The following is a 14,971-nucleotide window of genomic DNA, read 5'->3' as shown; positions in this document are numbered from 1 at the left end:
CTTTGCTTATTTATGCATAAGTATTTTATGAAACACAAAACTCAATCAACAAGAAGAAAAATTGGATGACAGAAAACGGTGGTGTAAAACAGGCTCTTCACTGCATGCCTATTTATATTTTTGGTTTTTGAATCATGTGAATGCATTACCTGTCTGAAAAACTAAACACATTTTTAAAAAAGAAAAGAGGAAGGAACATATCATTCCAGTCTGGATGGTCAGGAAAGACTTTAGAAACGAAGTGGTATCTGAGATGAATCTTGGAAGATGAGAAGTTCAAGCAGAGAGGAAGAAAGGAAAGACGATCATGAGCAAATACTCAAAAGTATGAAAATATGTGGAGGGTCAGAAAAGCCATAAAATGGCACTTGGAAGGAAGCTTCAAAGAGCTACGAAGAGAGCAGTGATATATAAAACAAAGGGGATGGAAGGTTCAGGAAGGAGGGCATGATCATTAGCATCAAGAGCTGCAGGGAGGTCACTCAAGGCTATAGCACTCCTGCAGTCAGCCGGCAGCTGATTCTGCTTTTAGCTCTTAACTTTTTGCCATTGGATTCTGTGGTTGACGGTGTTGGTTTTATGTCTAGTTTTGTTAACCAGTAATCTGCAGATTGTTTTCTGTAAACACATCTCTGTTCAAAAAAAAGCAACAGGAGGCATAACAACAGATGACTTAAAAGATTTAAAAATCTATTTTATGAGAGCCATTGCACATGCCAAACAAATTGTGGCTGGTTACAAAGCAGTCTATCTAAAAGCACAAAGCAGGGGCGCCTGGGTGGCTCAGTAGGTTGAGTGGTTGAGCGTCTGACTTCAGCTCAGGTCATGATCTCACGGTTCGTGAGTTCAAGCCCCACCTCGGGCTCACTGCTGTCAGGACAGAGTCCGTTTTGGCTCCTCTGTCTCCCCCTCCCTAGCTCACTCTTTCTCCTTCTCTCCCAGAAATGAATAAACATTAAAAAAAAAAAAATTAAAAGTACAAATAATGATTTTCCTAGCATTTGGCTTATTAAGATACTTAAAAATATTTGTTGACCGTCATCAAGTGAAGTCACATCCATGTGAATAAACCACTAGGGAGTGCAGTATAACATACGGGATGATGATGAAGATGTTGATGGTGACACAGTCATGGTGATCACGATAGTACTGGTGATCCTGAAATGAAGTGACATTTTCACTGTAGCCTTGGATTTGCCTTCACACCTAAGCCAGATCCCTCCAGTACTTTGCTTCAGACTTTGGTAAGTGAATAAAACTGGCTGGGGTTCCAAAAGGGCTCTGTGGATTTATGCTGGAAAAATGAGTAGGGTGCATCCGGGAGAAAAAGAGGATTGGGAAGTGTAGACAGAAGAAACAACAACACGAGGAAAGCCGTGGTCTTCTGAAAGGGCCTGATGGGTTCTAGAGTCAGAAGTGGGAAGAGCTGCTACTGTTCTGACCTGGTCATTAACTGGCGGGGCGGGGGCTGGGGGGGGGGAGGTGACACTGGCCTCATCATTTCACTTTTCTCAGCTTCAGTTTAGTCACTTTATAAAATGAGGAGTACCCTAGACAAGATCCATGGTTTTTTGTTTTGTTTTGTTTTTTAATATAATTTGTTGTCAAATTGGTTTCCATACAACACCCAGTGCTCATCCCAACAATGCCCTCCGCCCTGCCCATCACCCACTTTCCCCTCTCCCCCACCCACCATCTACCCTCAGTTTGTTCTCAGTCCTTAAGAGACTCTTATGGTTTGCCTCCCTCCCTCTCTGTAATTTTTTTTTCCCTTCCCCCTCCCCCATGGTCTTCGGTTAAGTTTCTCAAGATCCACATATGAGTGAAAACGTATGGTACCTGTCTTTCTCTGCCTGGCTTATTTCACTTACCATAATACCCTCAGGTTCCATGGTTTTTAATTTTTCCCTTAGCGATAGTATTTTATTTTTCCAAGAGGACCCTGCTTAAAACAAAACAAAACAAAACAAAACACAAAGGAGGAGAAGGGTGGGAGTGGCTCTGAGTGAAGCAGGTGTGGGCAACTCCCTGCTCTCTCTTCTTAGCACCTTGACAGTAGCTTTGGAAGGAAGCGTCCTCACCCATTTGTAAATGACTGACTCAGATCGTCTTATGGCCCCTTCAAGTGCTACCTTTTTAATTGTCCGTGGTTGCAGTATTCTGAAAACACTAATAAGATGAATAGTCTAAAGGTGGAGTTAATATAAGAGAACTTTCTCAGGGCACCTGGGTGGCTCAGTCACCTTGAGCATTGGCCTCTTGATTTCGGATCAGGTCATGATCATGGCTCAGGTCATGATCTCAAGGTTTTTTAGATGGAGCCCCAAGCCCAGCTCTGTGCTGACAGCACAGAGCCTACTTGGGATTCTTTCGCACACTCTTTCTCTCTCTCTCTCTCTCTCTCTCTCTCTCTCTCCTCCTCTGCCCCACACCGCTCATGCTCTCTCTTTCAAAATAAACTTAGAAAAAAAAAAAGGCAAGAGAGCTTTCTCAATGCTCCCCTTGATCATTTTAGTAGTTTTCCAACTTTTCATTGTAATAAAGCTATTCACCTGGATGTTCTGGTGGTTTCGGCTACCCCAATAACTTTACTGAAATATCTACATACCAATTTCAAAATCTCATAACTGAAAAATAGATGGATTGGCAATTATTTATTATATAGACTGCAAAGGCAAAGACAATGTGAGTCATTTAAAACAATCTCATCTTAATATCAAATTATATTTACTGGCACTGTATTTTTCTCCTGCATTATGTTATTCTCCTATTATTCTCTTATATCTGCAAGATGATCAATTATTTTTTTTTTAATTTTTTTAACGTTTATTTATTTTTGAGACAGAGAGAGACAGAGCATGAACAGGGGAGGGGCAGAGAGAGGGAGACACAGAATCTGAAACAGGCTCCAGGCTCTGAGCTGTCAGCACAGAGCCCGACGCGGGGCTTGAACTCACGGACCATGAGATCATGACCTGAGCCGAAGTCGGCCGCTCAACCGACTGAGCCACCCAGGCGCCCCAGATGATCAATTATTTAAAAAAATTGTTTTTAATGTTTATTTTTGAGACAGAGGGAGACAGAGCATGAGTGGGGGAGGGGCAGAGAGAGAGAGAGGGAGACACAGAATCCGAAGCAGGCTCCAGGCTCTGAGCTGTCAGCACAGAGCCCCATGTGGGGCTTGAGCCCAAGAACAGTGAGATCATGACCTGAGCCAAAGTCAGACGCTTAACCAACTGAGCCACCCAGACACCCCAATGATCAATTTAGAACAGAGAAGTAATGTATCAAAAGTTAATTTTCCTCACAGTGTGGCTATATTTCTATTTTTCTAAATGTTTATTTATTTATTTATTTATTTTTAAAAGAGGAAGAGGGACAGGGAGAATGCAAGTGGGGTGGGGGGTGGGAAGAGAGAGAGAGGGAGAGAGAGAATTTTATGCAGGCTCTGCACTGTCAGACTTGAACCCACAAACCATGAGATCATGACCTGAGCCAAAACTACGAATCAGACACTTAACTGACAGAGTCACCCAGGCACCTAGATTTCTATCTATAATTGATTAGGGCACACATGTGAAAGTTCATGAAATTAAAAGCTTAAATGTCATGCCTGGGGCTAAACTTGTAGGCTATATTTGAAGCAGTCCAAATCAGTTTATTATAAAGAAATGCTATCACACAAATAGTTAATGAATCCATATCTCTATCCCTTATATGATGTGTAATTCAAAGTTAGTAAGCCAGCTTCTTGCTTACCAGAAAGATGGATTGATTCTACTACCTAACTGAAATTAATCAACATTCTCAGTGCATTTGCCAAAATGGATCGTTTAGGAGAAAAACTCATGGTGCTCAGTGCTCGCTTTATTCAATAAAATTGACTGGAAAGGGTTAAGAGCTGGTGAGTGAGGACTGCGGTGGCTTTGGCTGCCCTCTGATAGCTTGGGCAGATGTGCATCAAGCCTCACGCTTTACTTCATGCAGGGGAATAAAGGATGTCCCCTCATGTATACGCCCATGATTGGCGCCTGCTGCTGGAATAAATATTGGAATATTGTGCAGTCCTTGTAGTTCCTAGTAAATGATCTGCCCGATTGGCATGTGCTCCAGAAAGTAGCGAGACTGGATAGGAGACAGAAGGGAAAGCGAGAATGATATCAACAGCCTCCATGGGGGATTTATTTTAAAGCCTGCCATCTTGTCAACATTGTTTCAATATGACAGCTGAGGCTTTTGCCAAGTATTGAACATCTGACCCATTTGGCTCATCACTTTAAGCTGTGCGGTGTTCTAAATGGAAGGGCTGACCCTCTGAGAAAACCATACTCTGAATCTGCGTTTGGTTCATCACCAAGTTCAAGATGATTATCTGAAGTTTGTTGAAACCTCAAGGGAGAATAAAATTGAACCGAAATCTCACCAGAGCAAATTTCTCCAGTGATTTTTTGGCCTTTCAGCTTTGGCTTAGAAATGCCATGGAAGCAACCTTTGTCCTCTGGCCATTTGGGATTGGACAGTAGATTACAGATACATCATGTGCCAATCTGGTGATATTCCAGTAGCGAAAGGAATTTATTCAATCATTTTTGAAACGTGAAATAGGACGTGGAGTTTCGTGTCAGGTTTAAGCATTGTTTAAATTGTGTTTCTTCAGCCGACAGACACTTTCATATACAGCAGTTTATATATTTTAGCTCCCAGAGACTGAGATTTTTTTCCTACTAAAACTTCAACAGCAAGGATAAGTCAAATATAACTCTCAGAAATAGTTAATAAAAACGTAAACTTTGGAGTTAGACCTAGGTTTAAATTTTGGCTCTACCATTTCTTAGACAGGAAACCTAGGGCAAGTTACTAACTTCTCTGAACTTTGATCTCCTTATCTTTAAAACAAGGCCCGGCATGGTCCCTTTACAAGGCCTGAAATGAGGATTATACAACCTCTAAGAATAGTGCCTGGACCACAGCAAATTCTTTAGAAACGGTTAATTATTTTTATGTCAATAGAGCGCACAGTAGACATGTAATACATGCAATTAACCTACAAACTTTTTAAAGTCCCATTTGTCACCATCCTTTCCAAGGCAAGGGATTTTGTTGAAAACAATAGTGGCAGGAATGCAATGATGATTTTGGAGAGGGATTATGATACTAAATATTGCCCTTTTATTTTAGAACATTTTGTAAGGCAGGGATTACATCCTTACATTTCACTGCGTATTGTTGGTATTTGCTATTTTTCCCTTTAAAAATCTGCCATGCACACTGGACTCCATCGGCCAATATTGTACCTATTTTTAAGAAACAATAATTCTTCTCATAATGATAAGAGCTGACAGGCTTTGTTTAGATTGGAGATGGTAATTTAAGAGCTTTTGATCCTCAGACTCCTGTCCTCCTAAATGGAGGAACATGACCATTCTTAGGATTGTAAACAACTATGCCAGGAATGATAATAGTCCCAACTGGCGGCAGAATTTGCACAAGTATTGAACTGGTTTAAAGTGGCAATTGAAGACCAGAATACATCCCCAAGATTGTGACATTTAGGCGGGACGGTGTAGGCCACTTTTCTTCCTAAATGTTTATCTGGTGATACAGAGTAGCCCCATGTAACCAGATCAATAGTCAAGGAGGAGTGGATTAGTGGGTTGACTCACAGGCGGTCAGGTCGTCTATTCAGCAAACTAGAATGAAAACAATTTAGGAACCATGAATCTGTATTTAAATAAGTAGTTCTAAGAGTTTTATTTTTTACTTCTTCATTATAATTGTGTGGCTCTGTCAATAAAATGAGGAGGCAGTAACTAGTCTGAGTAAAGAATATTTATTTTGATATATTGAAAGCGGAGGCGGAATTCAAGCTCTTCCATGGCTTGATATGGGATATGGGAAGTGACAGTGCCCGATTTTCTGTATGACTGGTATTATGTACAGAGTTGATTCCAAAAATGGTGTTTTAAAAATACTTAGAACAAAGTTATTATTGGAGTAATAACTTTTGTGTAGGTTACTTTGAAGAAAAATACCCATTTAAGCGATAGGTAGTTAAGACAAAAAATTTTAAGTTTATTTATTTATTTTAAGAGAGACAGAGACAGTGTGAGTGGGGGGGGTGGGGTGGGGGCAGAGGGAGAGGGAGACACAGAATCTAAAGCAGGCTCCAGTCTTTACGCTGTCAGCACAGCCTGATGCGGGCTTGAACTCATGAAACTGCGAGATCATGACCTGAGCCGAAATCAGGAGTTGGACGCCTAACCAACTGAGCCACCCAGGTGCCCCATATGATAGGTAGTTTTAATGCCTACACAATTTTGTTTCTTTATTATGTCGCCTTTATTTATACATCTAGCCTTTCTCTTGAATACTATTCTTGTGCTGCCCATTTTCACTATGTCACTTTGTTAGAATATGGAATATTCTGAAAATAGATAATTAAAAACTCATTTAAATTCCATATTAAAAGAAAGCCACTTGCTACTAGTAGCCAGTCATTATGTGGTCCTAGTCACTCTTAAACATCAGTCAACTTTCATGGGAAAAGAGCACAATGGATGCCTTGATTGTTTTTAGTTTTCTAAAAATAAGTACTTAATTTCCATCAAAGGAAAATGAACATTTTCCCTTCTAAAGTTGACTAGTTAAGTGTACGAGTAATCAAAGCAGCCGACTATGGAGCAAAAATGCAGTTGCTTATGATTTGGTTCATTTACTAAACGCACAAATTTATTTTCTAAACTGCATCACAGGGAATAATATTGAGACTGATCGTAATAAACAGGTCTGTAAGAAGGATGGCCATCAACTGTTTGAAACATGACAGTATATGTGTTTATCAAAGACTCAGAAAAAAGGCTGGAATCTTTCAGGTCCTGTGTACATTTCCCTAGATTTCACTTCAGCCTTTCATATTATATTCTCAATTTTATTCATGTGGGTGTTCTTAGGAATTATGGAAGATGCGGAGTTACCACTTCTTGCTGGCTGTTACATGGTAGGAGATCCTTAGTATATCCTCTGGGTTCAGCCCATGCCTGGAAACATATTATATGCATTAATCTATTTCCTCCTCTAACCTTTGTCAATACTTCTATCTCCCCAAATACTTGAGGACTATAAAATGACCAGAGTGTTTTGTCAAATGTCTAATCATTCCAATGGCTCCTGGATTATCTAAATTGCTCCAAAGAGAGATGACTATATTCAATAGGAAAATTATGTCATTGTTCTTATTCACCACATATAGACTAATAATGCCCTTGTTCCTTTTAACAACAGCATTACCTTGTTGGTAATTATTTCTTGTAATCTCACCGAAAGGCATTTAAAGAAAACTAATTGTACTCTACCTAGTCTCTTCATAACTGTGTTCTATTAGTTTCTCGTTACATCTTCAATCAGTGCCGTTTTGAATACCGCTCCAGACTACGAAGAACAGCTGGCTACTTGGAAGATTAGGAAAAAAAAAAAAAAAGGATGACCCAGATTTAATGTTAAGTAAAACTTCTGAATGTCTTGTTTTTTCTGCTCCTTATTAATGTGTATGGCCCCATCTTCAAGGGGCTTTATCTTATCTCTCATTGAATGATGGCGTTGACCAAGAATGTCCTAATTCAAATTCCACTCAAGTGAATCTTTCAAAAAATGTAATAGATTTTATTTTGTGCAATCAGCTGCTGTGCTTTCTAAAGTACTCTCACGGAGCAATGGGCGCAAGCAACACAGGTCTTGTCTTCCATGAGTTATTATGAAATAAAATGAAATGGTCACAAATTGCGCAACACCACTGGCCTGCGTTTCCTTTATACAAAATTACTTCTCCCAAATACACCCTGTTAATAGTAGGAGGGTGTTTCCTACTTATTTTTCTACCTTTATGTTCTAGTAATTCTTTCTTTCATTTACTCATTCATTAGTAATATTTTCTAGGGAGTCATACTTTCAGGGTGTGCTGTATTATTTTCTTTAACCAACGATCTTGGTATTCCTGTCTCCTCTTGATGCTCCCTCCTTGCAAAAGTTCTATTTCTCAGTTTCAAACAAAGATGAAGAGATAGTGGCCTCCCTGGGCTTTTCAGAATCTCTTTATAGACTGTTACATTGCTCAAAGGATTCTCTCCCCAATCGCTAGTCCTCAGAAATCATGAGCCCATTTTTTTTCTTATTCGTACTTTTAACTGGTAGGTGTTGCTTGGAAAGTTAAATTTCCTAATCTAAAACTTTCAAGTGACAAGCCTAATAGAAATTTCAAAGTCACTATTTCCTAGAAAACATACCACCATATAAAAGGGGAATATAATTAGTTTATTTTTAAAAAATGCAGGCAAATTTGGTCATGGATATTGAGACAAGGAAATAAAGGAAACGTGACAAGTCAAGGTAAAAGAATGTTTTCCAATTAAAAAAAAAAGCGATTTATATTCTAGGTCTATGAAAATCCCTTTCAAAATAGTGCAGAGGCCAGAAAATATACAATTATTTCTCTACCCAAAGAATGGTGGATGATTGGAATAACTGAGAATCAGTCCAAAAAAGCAAACACACCCATATCTGTGCTTTGTTCCCATAAGCCATTTCACTTTGCTACAGCCTAAGGGCTATTAACCTGGAGTCTGAAGTTTTGCAGTACCCTGAATCCTGTTTTCCGTGAACAGCTGACATTTGCATATACTGAACAAAATGACGTTTCAACAACAGAACATATGATCTTGAGATCTTCTCGTGAGGGGTCGATAATGAACAGAATTAACGGCAGTGTTGGATGTCATCGAGCAATTTTCGCAAAAGGCGGGGCGCATTCTAAACTCCACGAGTTGCATTGTAATCAAGCCACTCTTGTAATGAATGCAGGCCCTTAATTTATTGAAACTAATTTTGAAATCATGGTGCCACACATACCATCCGCTGTAGAAATAATTTATAAACATTAATTGCAGGAAAGAGAGGAGCCGTTTGCTTCAAAGAGCCCATCAGCAAGCTGTCCTTCCTGTTTTATCAGTAAGCAAAGCTGAGAGCAAATAACAGATGGAACTGTCCCTTGGTGGCGGCACAGAGCACTCATGAAATATAGCACAATCTTCCTCCAGTGTGTTATGTTTTTAACAGCGGAAGATCAGAAGCAGGCGAGGTGTGGGCTAGGATGAATGACTGCTTCGGATGAAACATCCTTTTCTTCTAGGAAGATTCCGGTAGCAGATTGGGCTTTGGCGGGTGATCTCGGTGGCTTGATACAGTGTCATTACAGAATGCATCTGGAAGATTCTGCGGAAAGAGACAAGCCTCGGAAGACCAAGGTGAAGCTGAGGCCTGATCTGTACTCTTAATGGGTGGTGAAATTCCAGTTCCTTTAAATAGCCATCAAAGACGCCGCAGAGCCTAAGCTAAAGCTGCCCCAGACACTGAAACCTGGGACTCATTTACCATCTGCCACAATCATTCCATCCTCTTGCAATATTTTATTCCACTTACTAAAACTACAAGAAGGTATTCGTGCATTTTATGTGTGTGGGTGTGTGGCTAAAATCTCCTTTTGCATCTGTTGTTTTCATAATCACATCGAAGGCTGTTACCAGGGCTGGGGAAGCTGGATTTAGTATATACTTTCTTTTTTTTCCCCCTAATGGAAAAATCTATCAGCCCAACTTTAGTGACTATTTTGAAACAGCTTTTTAGGTGGCGAGATAGGAAGTGGTCCTCAATTCCACTAGTACATCATTTATTCATGCATAGTTCACTATTGCTCTTCATCAAAGCTTTTCTAAATGTTTTCCACTCACCCCGGGTACCTAACTCTGACTCATTCCTTCAACATTGAACACTGTTCTTATCTTCTGTTGGAGTAAAAAAGATCAAGACTATTTGAGAGAACTCTTTTTATAAACGACTGCAACCTGCCTTCCTTCAACTCACAGCATCCCTTCCCTCATTAATTCTTTCCTTTTCTCCGATGTTAGGTAGAAAATTACCCTCCTCCTCATGAAGTTAGCCCAGACACGTGTGTTCTTAATTTTGCCTGATTCCGTTCATTTTCCATTAATGCCTTAATTACTGAAATATTCAGCTTTTTTCTCTTAAATACATCCTCTGATTGGCTTGCATTTATCCTTTAGAAAGAAACAGAAATAAAGCATTACTTTCAACACTGTGTTGCCCTTCAAGCTACTCTTGCTTTCACTCCCACAAAACTTCTGAAAAGATTGGTCTACAGTTCCTGTCATCAATTTCCTTCATTTATTCTACTCCTGTCTTCATTACAATCCCATTTTCTGCTCCCCCATTCTTTGAAACTGTTCTATAAGAGTGCACAGTTCCTATCTACCGAGGACAATTGTCATAGTTTTATACTATTCTGCATCTGAGTGCTCTTTCTGTTTGGTGTAAATCCTCGGGTTTCTACTTCTTAGCGGGAAGCAGGGCTTCATGTTCAAGGATAAAGAGATCAGATGCTCTTTGTACCCCCAGGAAGCTAGGACATAGCACCTAGTACTGGTTTGGCAGTCAGATGGTTCCCACCTGGGGACAGAGGAGAATTTATTCGCAGAGGGGCAGCAGCAGAGCCTGGAACAGAGGTGACGGTGCTAGTTATAGAGCCTCTGGTGTCCTAAATTAGACTTTCTCTCTTCAGTGTTTCCCATTGATTATCTCTCTTGGTTCCTTTCTGCTTTCTGAGCCTAATTTTCCAAGTTTCCCATAATTCTGAAAGCTGCCTAATACTTTTACCATAAATTCCTTTCATCCCTTACTTTTAACATATTTGGTTTATGTTCTTTTGAGTTAAAGACCTCACCGATACAGAGAAAGGTACTTGGGAATGGGTTTAATGTAATGGAACCTTAGGGAAAGTGGGGTTAGGAGTGAGGATGTGGCTGGTTTTCAGACTGGGGCTGAAAGCAATGAAATTCCATTCATCTTCTGCCACCTTGGCAGCCCATTGCATGCAGTGGTGAAAGAGCTAATTAAACACAGCCTATGGGTCTCTGGAATGAAAGACTCCCTTGGAATCAAATGCCTATTCAAGGTAAGGCTTTGGGAGAACCAAGTTGCCACTATCATTAAACAGATAAAATAAAAGACTATAGGGTTGCCGAGAATGTTTTGAGAGCATTGAATAGATGACAAAGGCACATGGTAAGTTTCTCTCCTTAAATTCTTGATTATGGCAAAGAAGACTGAATCTCAGAAACTCTGATAATGCTAAAAGAGTCTCTTCATTCTCTCAGCATCTTTCAACATCCATGTACTTGAAAATGAAACTCAGGGTTTGATATGGTTACCAAATTATGATAAAATTACCTTTGGTCTTGCTGTCTTCTTGTGTGAAAGTGAGAGCACTGATCAGAAAAATGTCGAACCCTAAAGCATCAGAATCAGACCATGTGAGCTGATTCCAAAGGCTTGCAGTTCCTTGAACTCCTCACCACCTCTACCCCCACCCTCATCCCATCCCCCTCTGTGGTGGTGTTCTGGACCTGGCTTTTTATGGCTCATGAGGGCGGAGCATTTATCTCTTCCCACTCTGTGTTCAGTGGGACACAGTATTATGCCGACCACTTGAAGTAAGCCACAGAGTATTTTAAATGCTGCAAATCAGGATTCCCCTCCCCCTCTTGCTGGAGAGTGGGTTGTTAAACATTTACCAGCACATCCCTGTTCTTGGGATTTCAGAAGTACTTCCTTCATTATTTGATAGGTCTATCTCTTCTTGCTTGGAGATTGTATTCCTCTTTTCTCAGGGGCTAACTTTGCAAGAGAGAGAGCCAATTCACCCCTTGGAACTGTAGAGTAGAACTTTTTCCTTCTTCCCTTCTAAGTTCTTTGGTTGGTCTCATAGTTAAATTGACATAAGACAGAGTGACAGAAGAAACACACAATTTCATTTGTATGGGAGCCCATAAAAATATAAGACTCAAAGACATGACCAAAGCAGTCAGCTCTCATACCTTTTAGACAAGAAAGCAGTAAAGTTGTGAAGAGTTGACAAAAAAAAAAAAAAAAAAAAAGGGATTTGGGCTTGGGGTAACTAATTGGTGAAAAAGTAACAAGGTTTGTGTATACAGCCTCACAGCCCCGAATTTCCTATCCCTGGCTATAAGGATGCCTACTATCTTCCTTCTTAAAGAGGATACTTTCATGTGAAAGATTCAGGGGAACAAATGAGGGTCAGAGTGTTCTTTTTGTATTGTCTGGGTCTCAAGTAAGTTAAATTCAAAATAATCAGTATCCAAAGTGACATATTTTGGGGTGGTATATTCTGCTCCTCTTCAGAATCTACAAACCTCCCATTATCTCCAAACTTCTAACTACTGGTCAGAGGCTGACATGTCCCAGAGGAGTCAATTGCGCTGTGAAACCTGGATGAGGTTTTCTCCTTTCATTTTTATGATGATAAAACTTGGGACTATACATAAGAATGATAATGACTAATAACAGTGACTGGCCTTGGATAGGTAAAGCATAATTTTTCAAAGTGATGACTGTATCATTCTGAGCTAGCTTGAGTGGGCCTGTTTCTTGGCTCATTTGTTTGACTATAATCTCAATTCAGTGGAGACTGAAGATAGTGAACTTGAGATTCTAGAAATTCTTTAACTAACACAGAGAAGGGTAGTAAGTACTCTGGGGTGAAATTGCCATATATAAGTAATCTTTACCCTAATTTGTCCCCCAAGAAGTCTAGATCATTACCAAGGTCTTAAGAAATGTATTGGCGAGGGGACTGGTAGCAGTTTTGAGGAGTTTGTTTGTACTGTTCTTCTAGGCTGAGGATATCAGTGGCAGATGCTTCAGTTGAAATGGTTTCCCTGATTGATAGGAGAAAAAAACTGGTGTAGGGCAGTGGAGGTCAAGTGCAGCATTCAAAAGTAAAAGACAAAATTGTTGTGGTGGCCATAGTAGGCAGCAGGTCAAGTTCAGCAGTCAGAATGTTCTGAATTACAGGAAACTTTGGTAGTGGTTGGCTGATCAGGGGTCCCTTAACTGAAATATGTAATAGCACATTAGTCCTTCTTGATTTGTGTTATGAAAACACTCCATGACTGGAAAGCATAGGTCTGACACAGGCCCCCATTGCAGGGAGTTGCTCACTCTAGCCCAATTATCATATTTGAGTTAGCTCCATAAGCAAGAATTACTTAATGATGGATTCAGCAATATCGCTTGATGTGCAATTAATCTCCTTCTTAGCCTTCACCGAAGGCTATTTGTTGGCCATTTACTATGTGGTACAGATAAATAGCTCTTAATCTGATCAACTCAGTTCTATGCTCTTGGTTCACTCAGAATGGCTGGGAAATTTTGTCCTTTTGAAGAAAGAATTCCAAAGACTATTGCTCTTGATACCAATGATTTAGCAACCATCAAGAATAACAGTATTACATTGTGAGGGTAATGTGCTTTGAGGAGTCAACATCTACGTAAACATTATTAGGTAGCAAGTGTTATTGTCTTGACTTTGTGACAAAAATAGACTTCATTTCAGGTCATGCTGATACAAAACCATCCTAGAATCTGGCTGCACACACATTTCATGCCAGGTATTATCTATATGTGAAAAGAATACAAAGAAGGCATAAAATTCTGTATAGTAAAAATACATATAGCCAACATGCCCTGGGAAAGGGAGATAACTGGAGCTTTGGAGTATTGTTAAACACTGATTCTGAGCTACCTAATTCATGGAGACTGAGAATATCACTGTGGTCTACTGATCAGAATGACAAATTGTACTTCAGGTTATACATTGAGTTTCGATCCGAGTCTCCCTCTAGGTGTTCCAGTCTTGGGGTTATTTTTCTGAGTATATAAGTGGAATAAGTCTCATAAGCAATTGGCAGAGTCCCCCACTGGGTCCCTGTACCATGAATAGAGCTAGCAAGATTGAAATTGCCAAGCCTCTGGACTTGACCTTACCTACTCAAGTACTAAAATTCAAAGTAATATTGAATCCATAGGTGAATCACAGAAGTTAAAAGACATCATCAAAGCATGAATGATGTCCGGGTGAGGATTCTTTTCATGTCTCCATTTAGGCCTATGTAAAAGACATAGAGGTACATTGAGTGGTTATAAATTGTACCCAGTTATCCATTTAATAAACATTTATTCAGTACCAACCAAGTTTCATACTTTGCTGGATGTTGGGTACAATGGAGAAGACTGGCATCGATCAAGATAATTCTATGAGCTCATGTTGTCCGGCATTTGTGTGTAAGTGTGTGCAGGGAAGGTTTGAAGGAGATAGCAGGAGAGATAAGGAAAGTCTTCCTTCAGCAAGTGACACTTCACATGAGCTCTGAGGCAGAGGTAGGTATTAGCTAATCAAAGGGGAAGGGCCAAAACACCACCCGCCACGGGAGAGAAGAGTGTATCTAAAGAACTGAATGAAAGACCCTCTACCTGGGGTGGCGATGGCCTGGGCCAAAGCGGCCAGAGAGGAGGCTGAAGTAACAGACAAGGGCTAAACTGGCTGGGTTTGCCAGTCTTAAGAGCAATGTGAAATCAACCACATGTATTTTTTTTTAACTTTTGTTTTTGTTTTTTAGAGGAAGAGAGTGCAAGCAAATGGGGGAGAGTGCCAGAGGGAGAAAGAGACAGAATCTTAAGCAGGCTCCATACTCAGCACAGAGCTCAACATGGGGCTCGATACCATGATCGGGGATCATGAGCTGAGCCAAAATCAAGAGTCAGATGTTCAATTGCCTGAGCCACCCACGCGCCCCAAGTGCATGGTTTTTGGTAAAGAAATGTCATGTTCAGATATTTAAAAGACTTCTCTGACTGCACTGTGGGTTTAATCAGAGTGTAACAAAATATAGTATTGATCTATTAATTAATAGATTGTGATGGCCTATTGGTCACGATTTGAAAATTGGGCAGAGAGATCTATACGTATATCTATTATTAATAGGATTGGTGATGGCCTATTGGTAACGATTTGAAAATTGGGCACATGGAAGTAGAAAATGTAAAG

At 40.1% G+C, this 14,971-nt stretch overlaps 1 protein-coding gene across 1 annotated transcript in view; it reads left to right on the top strand.

Annotated features, from left to right (window-relative positions):
• Positions 1-14,823, top strand: part of SLC7A11 (solute carrier family 7 member 11) — a 131,952-nt gene extending 117,129 nt beyond the window's left edge. Inside the window, exon 13 of the transcript XR_013555138.2 lies at positions 9,182-14,823. The gene's annotated coding sequence lies outside the window, so the exon portion shown is untranslated. The remainder of the gene's footprint in view (positions 1-9,181) is intronic.
• Positions 14,824-14,971: the final 148 nt, after the last annotated feature.

Source organism: Panthera onca, chromosome B1 (assembly GCF_046562875.1).
Source record: "Panthera onca isolate mPanOnc1 chromosome B1, mPanOnc1 haplotype 2, whole genome shotgun sequence".
Classification (NCBI taxonomy): domain Eukaryota; kingdom Metazoa; phylum Chordata; class Mammalia; order Carnivora; family Felidae; genus Panthera; species Panthera onca.
Note: the sequence above shows the minus strand (reverse complement) of the source record. Positions and strands in the feature narration are given on the sequence as shown.